The sequence below is a fragment of the Xyrauchen texanus genome, chromosome 3, assembly GCF_025860055.1.
Source record: "Xyrauchen texanus isolate HMW12.3.18 chromosome 3, RBS_HiC_50CHRs, whole genome shotgun sequence".
Classification (NCBI taxonomy): domain Eukaryota; kingdom Metazoa; phylum Chordata; class Actinopteri; order Cypriniformes; family Catostomidae; genus Xyrauchen; species Xyrauchen texanus.
Window position 1 is genome coordinate 57,337,802 of NC_068278.1, and position 6,962 is coordinate 57,344,763.

Below are 6,962 nucleotides of genomic sequence, written 5' to 3' on the forward strand. Positions count from 1 at the left end.
TATTATTTATTAAGCATACCAAATTTCTGTTGCTGCCATTTGATAAACCCTTCACACCTTTGAGAGTTTGTGTTCTGTAAAATGTTTCTACTTCTAGCTTCTGTTACCTACAGATGCAATGCAACGCATCATTAACTTTGGAGTACACATGCGACATGCTGTTCAGTCAGCAACACCCAAAAGACCACTCTCTACAGCCTGAGAAAATTCAATGGGAAAGAACAGTTGCAACAGAGACAGACAGATAAACAGAAGCAGGACATTTCATTAAAATTCTAAATACTCATTATTCCTGGCAACTTGTAAGCGCGTGACTTTATATGACTTTTTCACATTCTCTGTACTCGCACATTTGTGGCAGTTCATTAAGATGCAAAAAGGCCTTATTTAACAATAAAGGTCTGTTTCAAAACCTAGAGACATACAGTATCTACTGCCTACTTACTGTAGGCAGATACCAGTAGTCCAGTTTGATTTTAAGTAGTGTTGGGGAGTAACTAAATGTACATTTTCAGTCGAGTCACAATATTTTTGCTATTTTCATAATAGTGTAGTTCCAGTAGCAAGCCTCTTTTCTCCAACAAGTAGCCCTGTAGCGCAACCAAACTCTACATTTTGTCAAATCAGTAAAAAGCACAAAATATTTAAGAGATTTTCATGGAAATAAACCGGTTAAAATAAACAATTTACTGTGGCATCATCAGAGGACGTGTGCTAGGGAGGTAAGTTCCAGTAAGGTGGTAAGAGCAAGATGGCACCCTTCCCTGAACTACAACTCCCAAGATGAGGCCGGTGGCAAGATGGCCTACTGGTGAGAAATACAACTCCCAAGAGGAGGCCGGTAGCAAGATGCCCAAACGGTGAGAAGTACAATTCCCAAGATGAGGTCAGTGGCAAGATGGCCTACTGGTGAGAAATACAACTCCCAAGAGGAGGCCGGTAGCAAGATGCCCAAACGGTGAGAAGTACAATTCCCAAGATGAGGCCGGTGGCAAGATGGCCGACCGGTGTGAACTACAATTCCCAAGATGAGGCCGGTGGCAAGATGGCTGACCAGTGAGAACTACAATTCCCAAGATAAGGTCGGTGGCAAGATGGCCGACCGGTGAGAACTACTATTCCCAAGATGAGGCCGGTGGCAAGATGGCTAAAAGAACTAAAGAACTAAGGCTGGCTAAAAGAACTAAAACTCCCAAGGTGGCCAACTTGTAAGAACTACAACTCCCAAGATGGCCAACTTGTGAGAACTACAACTCCCAAGATGGCCGAAATGTGAGAACTACAACTCCCAAGATGAGGCCAGTGGAAATATGGCTGACCGGTGAGAACTACAACTCCCAAGATGAGGCCGGTGGCAAGATGGCCGACCGGTGAGAACTACAATTCCCAAGATGAGGCCAGTGTGAGAACTACAACTCCCAAGATGGCCGAAATGTGAGAACTACAACTCCCAAGATGAGGCCAGTGGAAATATGGCTGACCGGTGAGAACTACAACTCCCAAGATGAGGCCGGTGGCAAGATGGCCGACCGGTGAGAACTACAACTCCCAAGATGAGGCCAGTGGAAATATGGCTGACCGGTGAGAACTACAACTCCCAAGATGAGGCCGGTGGCAAGATGGCCGACCGGTGAGAACTACAATTCCCAAGATGAGGCCAGTGGAAATATGGCTGACCGGTGAGAACTACAACTCCCAAGATGGCCGAAATGTGAGAACTACAACTCCCAAGATGAGGCCAGTGGAAATATGGCTGACCGGTGAGAACTACAACTCCCAAGATGAGGCCGGTGGCAAGATGGCCGACCGGTGAGAACTACAACTCCCAAGATGAGGCCAGTGGAAATATGGCTGACCGGTGAGAACTACAACTCCCAAGATGAGGCCGGTGGCAAGATGGCCGACCGGTGAGAACTACAATTCCCAAGCTACCACGTAATGAGGGCCAGGTGCAGCTGATGAGGGTGGCAGCTTGCCCTAGTAAGACTGGACTTTGTTTGTACAAAAGCATAAGAGAATTCAGTTGTGCACTGAAAGACCTTTTTGTTGTTGTTTTTTGTTATCTACTATTGGTGAACTGAACCTTTTCTTTTTAAAGTGTTAACCAATACATTTCATTATGAGAAATTGCTAAATGGTTGAATTTCCTGTCAGGACACCACACAAAGATCCCCACCCCTCTGGATACCACATAACCAATTTACAATTCACTAACAATGGTCAGCCACAACATGAAAACCACCTGCCTAATATTGTGTAGGTCCCCCTCATGCCGCCAAACCAGCGCCAACCCGCATCTCAGAATAGCATTCAGAGATGATATTCTTCTCACCACAATTGTACAGAGTGGTTATCTGAGTTACCATAGACTTTATCAGTTCAAACCAGTCTTTTTTTTTTTTTACACCATTCGGAGTAAATTCTAGAGACTGTTATGTGTGAAAATCACAGTTACAGAAATACTCAAACCAGCCCATCTGGCACCAACGTCTGGTCCACTTTCTTTTTCTTTTGTTTTTTTTTTTTTATTCTGGAAGTATTTTTCCTATTATAAGCCACAGACCAAACAATACAGTGCATGCTAACATGTTGCTGTTCTTTAATGTTATTGTTTTTTCAAATGCCTATATGAGCAATAGTTAAAGTGATGCTTGCCTTAGTGATGTTTGTTCATGTTTTGATGTTGCAGGATACCCTACAAACCCAAGCTGGACTGAAACAGCCATATTTGCCATGTGTTTTGGTATGGCATGAGATTTACTGTGACAGCAGTCTGCACAGATATGTGTAATGGATATGTCACAATTGGCCAGGTGTTTATGAGCTGTATGCAGATGGCATGAACCACAAAGCTGTTTCTTCAATATGCAAACTCAAGGGGCTCGGAGGCGACGAGCCAATGTGATCAATATGAGACATTACTGATCTTACACATTGATTGATGGTGATACGAGAAGGTGCAACTGCTTGGTAATCATTCCAAGTTGAAAAGTTGATTTTGTAGGGCACTTTGTTAAAGTGTTGAAGGTGAATTGTTTGGGGATACCACCAGTATTTGGAAGTAGTAATCTAAAATTGTGACTATTGATTTTACTTCATTTTTCAGTAGTTTGTCAGAAGCTCCGCTATTTTCACAATAGTGTTGCTTTTCCAGTAACAAGCTACATTTTACAAGAGTAGCGCTGTAGCGTCACAGGACATTACACTTGTCATGTTACATTGCGAACGCAGTGTTCATAAATGGAAAGTTCCCAATGCTAAATATAAGGGAAACTTATTTAGTGTTGCGATTCAATTTAAGGAGTCGGTTCCTTTGGACGATTTACAGTATGTAAATCAACTAGTTCACATAAATGATTCACTGAGCCCCACACAGCCTTAAAGTGACTTTGCCTATAACAATTAATTTTTTTAAGCATATAAAATGTCATTAATTACTGCTGTTTTCTAGTTAAATAGTCTATATTAAGTATACGTTTGTTCAATTTAATGTTGTCATCCAATTTCTTTTACCCTTATGGAAACGAACTATGTTTTTACTACATTTGTATTGTAACTGTAGTAACCATGACAGTAGTAACCATTGGTGTATGAGTGTGTGTGTGTGAATGGGTGATTGGGAAACAGTGTAAAGCGCTTTGGTAAACTCTAAGGTTAAAAAAAGCACTATATTTACATTTACATTTATGCATTTGGCAGATGCTTTTATCCAAAGCGACTTACAGTGCAATTATTACAGGGACAATCCCCCCCGGAACAACCTGGAGTTAAGTGCCTTGCTCAAGGACACAATGGTGGTGGTCATGGGGTTCGAAACAGGGACCCTCTGATTAACCCCTGTGCTTTAGCCACTACACCACCACTCTGTAGTATATAAGTGCAGACCATTTACCAACCATGAAAGTAGTAACCATGACTGCTGTAACCATGACAGTAATAACCATGAATGTAGTAACCATGACTGTAGTAACCATGACTGTAGTAACCATGACTGTTGTAACATGACTGTAGTAACCATGAATGTAGTAACCATGACTGTAGTAACCATGACTGTTGTAACCATGACAGTAGTAACCATGACTGTTGTAACCATGACAGTAGTAACCATGACTGTTGTAACCATGACTGTAGTAACCATGACTGTTGTAACCATGACTGTTGTAACCATGACTGTAGTAACCATGAATGTAGTAACCATGACTGTTGTAACCATGACTGTTGTAACCATGACTGTAGTAACCATGAATGTAGTAACCATGACTGTAGTAACCATGACTGTTGTAACCATGACTGTTGTAACCATGACTGTAATAAACATGACAGTAATTTATTTTGCTTCCTGGTCTCATAGAAACGCGTCACTTTACCTACATTTTTGCAAAATAATTTTTACATGGCTTGTACATATTGTGGCAGTTTCCTGGTGAAATGAACAACAACGACTTTTATTTCCTTTCTCACAAATCACAAGTAAAACAGCAGATTATCAGTTCATAAACACTTAAAATTGTGCAGTAGCTCAACTGATAGAGCATTAAACTTACGATGTAAAGGACCGGGGTACGAGTCCCGAAGAGTACGCGAGTCGACGCGTAAGCTGAAAGTGTCATAGAAGCACCTCAAAATGACGTAGTTTCTTCAGCAATTGTTTTTCATCTCATATATGTTTTTATGATTCTATAGGTTAGGTTTAAGGTTGGGAGGAAGGTTTTGTTGATTTAAAACTCAATATAACATTGACCTCAGGAACTTAAATCTGTTTGGGAGAACACTTAATTCGCTTTTAGCACCACACAGTGGATATTTCACCTCAGAGCTGCCATGATATGTTTAAGGAGCCACATGATGTCATTTTGCAAAACTGTTGCCACAGTCATGTTTTTTTTTCATGAGATCAGGTTTTTATTTAGTTATCCTAACTATGCATGATTATAAGTTTAGTTGTCTTTTATTATGTGCATTTGTTTTTTCTCTGCTGAATGAGAACCTATCCGACCTGTGAATAACCAGTTGAGAACCACTGCACTAACATTTATTCACGGTCAACAAATGCATATACAGAAGGACATAGAACTGCTTATGTGAAGAGCACAAGTGACTGAGCCAAAGGGACAGCGGACATACAGCCTGTGGGCCAGTTTTTCTCTCTGGAAGTCTATTTAAAGTCACTTTTCTCTCAAGTACAACACTAAAGGAACGTTGCACTCATCTCTCTCTCTCTCTCTCTCTCTCTCTCTCTCTCTCTCTCTCTCTCTCTCTCTCTCTCTCTCTCTCTCATTTATATTTTAATTTCTCTCCTTCCAAGGCTAGTTACTTCTCAAACAAAATGTTAGCCTTGCAGGGTGAATGAGAAGGAAATTAAATTCAGATGAGATAGCTGAATGAATTCAAACACTTTGGTGGACTGTGCCAGATGATTATTGTCATTTGAAAAGAAGGCGGAAAGGACAAACGATTGACGGTTTTGTGCTCATGGAATGTTTTAGGGCAGGCACTAATTTGGTACTAAACCATTTTAATGTTGAAAACAAATAAATAATCATTAAAGCAGGCATGTAGTGCTGTTTTCAACCTATGATTTTTGATAACCTTGATTTTATTCATTGGGAGTTGACTGGATTGTGAAAAGTGGGTGTTAAATACCAGAATAGGGTCAGGTGATTGGAGGGAAAGGGTTGAAAAAGGAAGAGGGATTTGTGATGTAAGCTGAAAGAAAAGTCCTTTTAGGGGCAGAGCAAGTTATTAAAAAATATATATATATTTTTTTTTTAACTTGGAAATAAAAACGGAGACAGAGCACTTGTATTTACTTGTAGGGCACCCTTAGATATGTGAACAAAAGGACATCACAAACAGAGGTTTTTTAATTGAGGTTACTAGGAGGTTGCTAAGGTGTTCTAAGTGGTTTGTAACATGTTGCTTTGCAGTTGCTTAGTGTGTTCTTTGTGGCTTTTAGCATGTTGCCATGTGGTTGCTAGGGTGTTCTTAGTGGTTTTTAGCATGTTGCTGTGGTGTTTCTTAGTGGTTTTTATCATGTTTCCATGTGGTTGCTAGGGTGTTCTTGGTGGTGTGTAGCATGTTGCTATGCCATTTCTAGGGTGTTGTTGGTGGTTTTAAATCATGTTGCCATGTGGTTGCTAGGGTGTTCATGGTGGTTTGTAACACGTTGCTTTGCAGTTGCTTAGTGTGTTCTTTGTGGATTTTAGCATGTTGCAATGTGGTTGCTAGGGTGTTCTTAGTGATTTATAGCATGTTGCTTTGATGTTGCTAGGGTGCTCTTTGTTGTTGCTAGGGAGTTCTTAGTGGTTTTTAGCATGTTTCCATGTGGTTGCTAGGGTGTTCTTGGTGGTGTGTAGCATGTTTCTAGGGTGCTCTTTGTTGTTGCTAGGGAGGTTTTAGTGGTTTTTAGCATGTTTCCTTGTGGTTGCTAGGGTTTTCTTGGTGGTGTGTAGCATGTTGCTATGCTGTTGCTAGGTTGTTCTAGATGGTTCCTAGGGTGTTCTTGGTGGTTTTTAGCATGTTGCTATGCCATTTCTAGGATGTTGTTGGTGGATTTAAATCATGTTGTTATGCGGTTGCTAAGGTGTTTCTTAGTGGTTTTTAGCATGTTGCTAGCATGTTGCCATGTGGTTGCTAGGGTGTTCATGGTGGTTTGTAACACATTGCTTTGCAGTTGCTTAGTGTGTTCTTTGTGGCTTTTAGCATGTTGCCATGTAGTTGCTAGGGTGTTCTTGTTGTTTTTAACTTGTTTTTATGTGGCTGCTAGTGTGTTTTTGTTGTTTTTAACTTGTTTTTATGTGGCTGCTAGTGTGTTCTTGTTGTTTTTGACTTGTTTTTATGTGGTTGCTAGGGTGTTCTTAGTGGGTTTTTAGCATGTTGCTTGAATGCTGATTAGTCGTTTTTAGCATGTTGCTGTGTGGTTGCTTTTGTGTTCGTAATTGTTTTTAACATGTTGCTCTGTG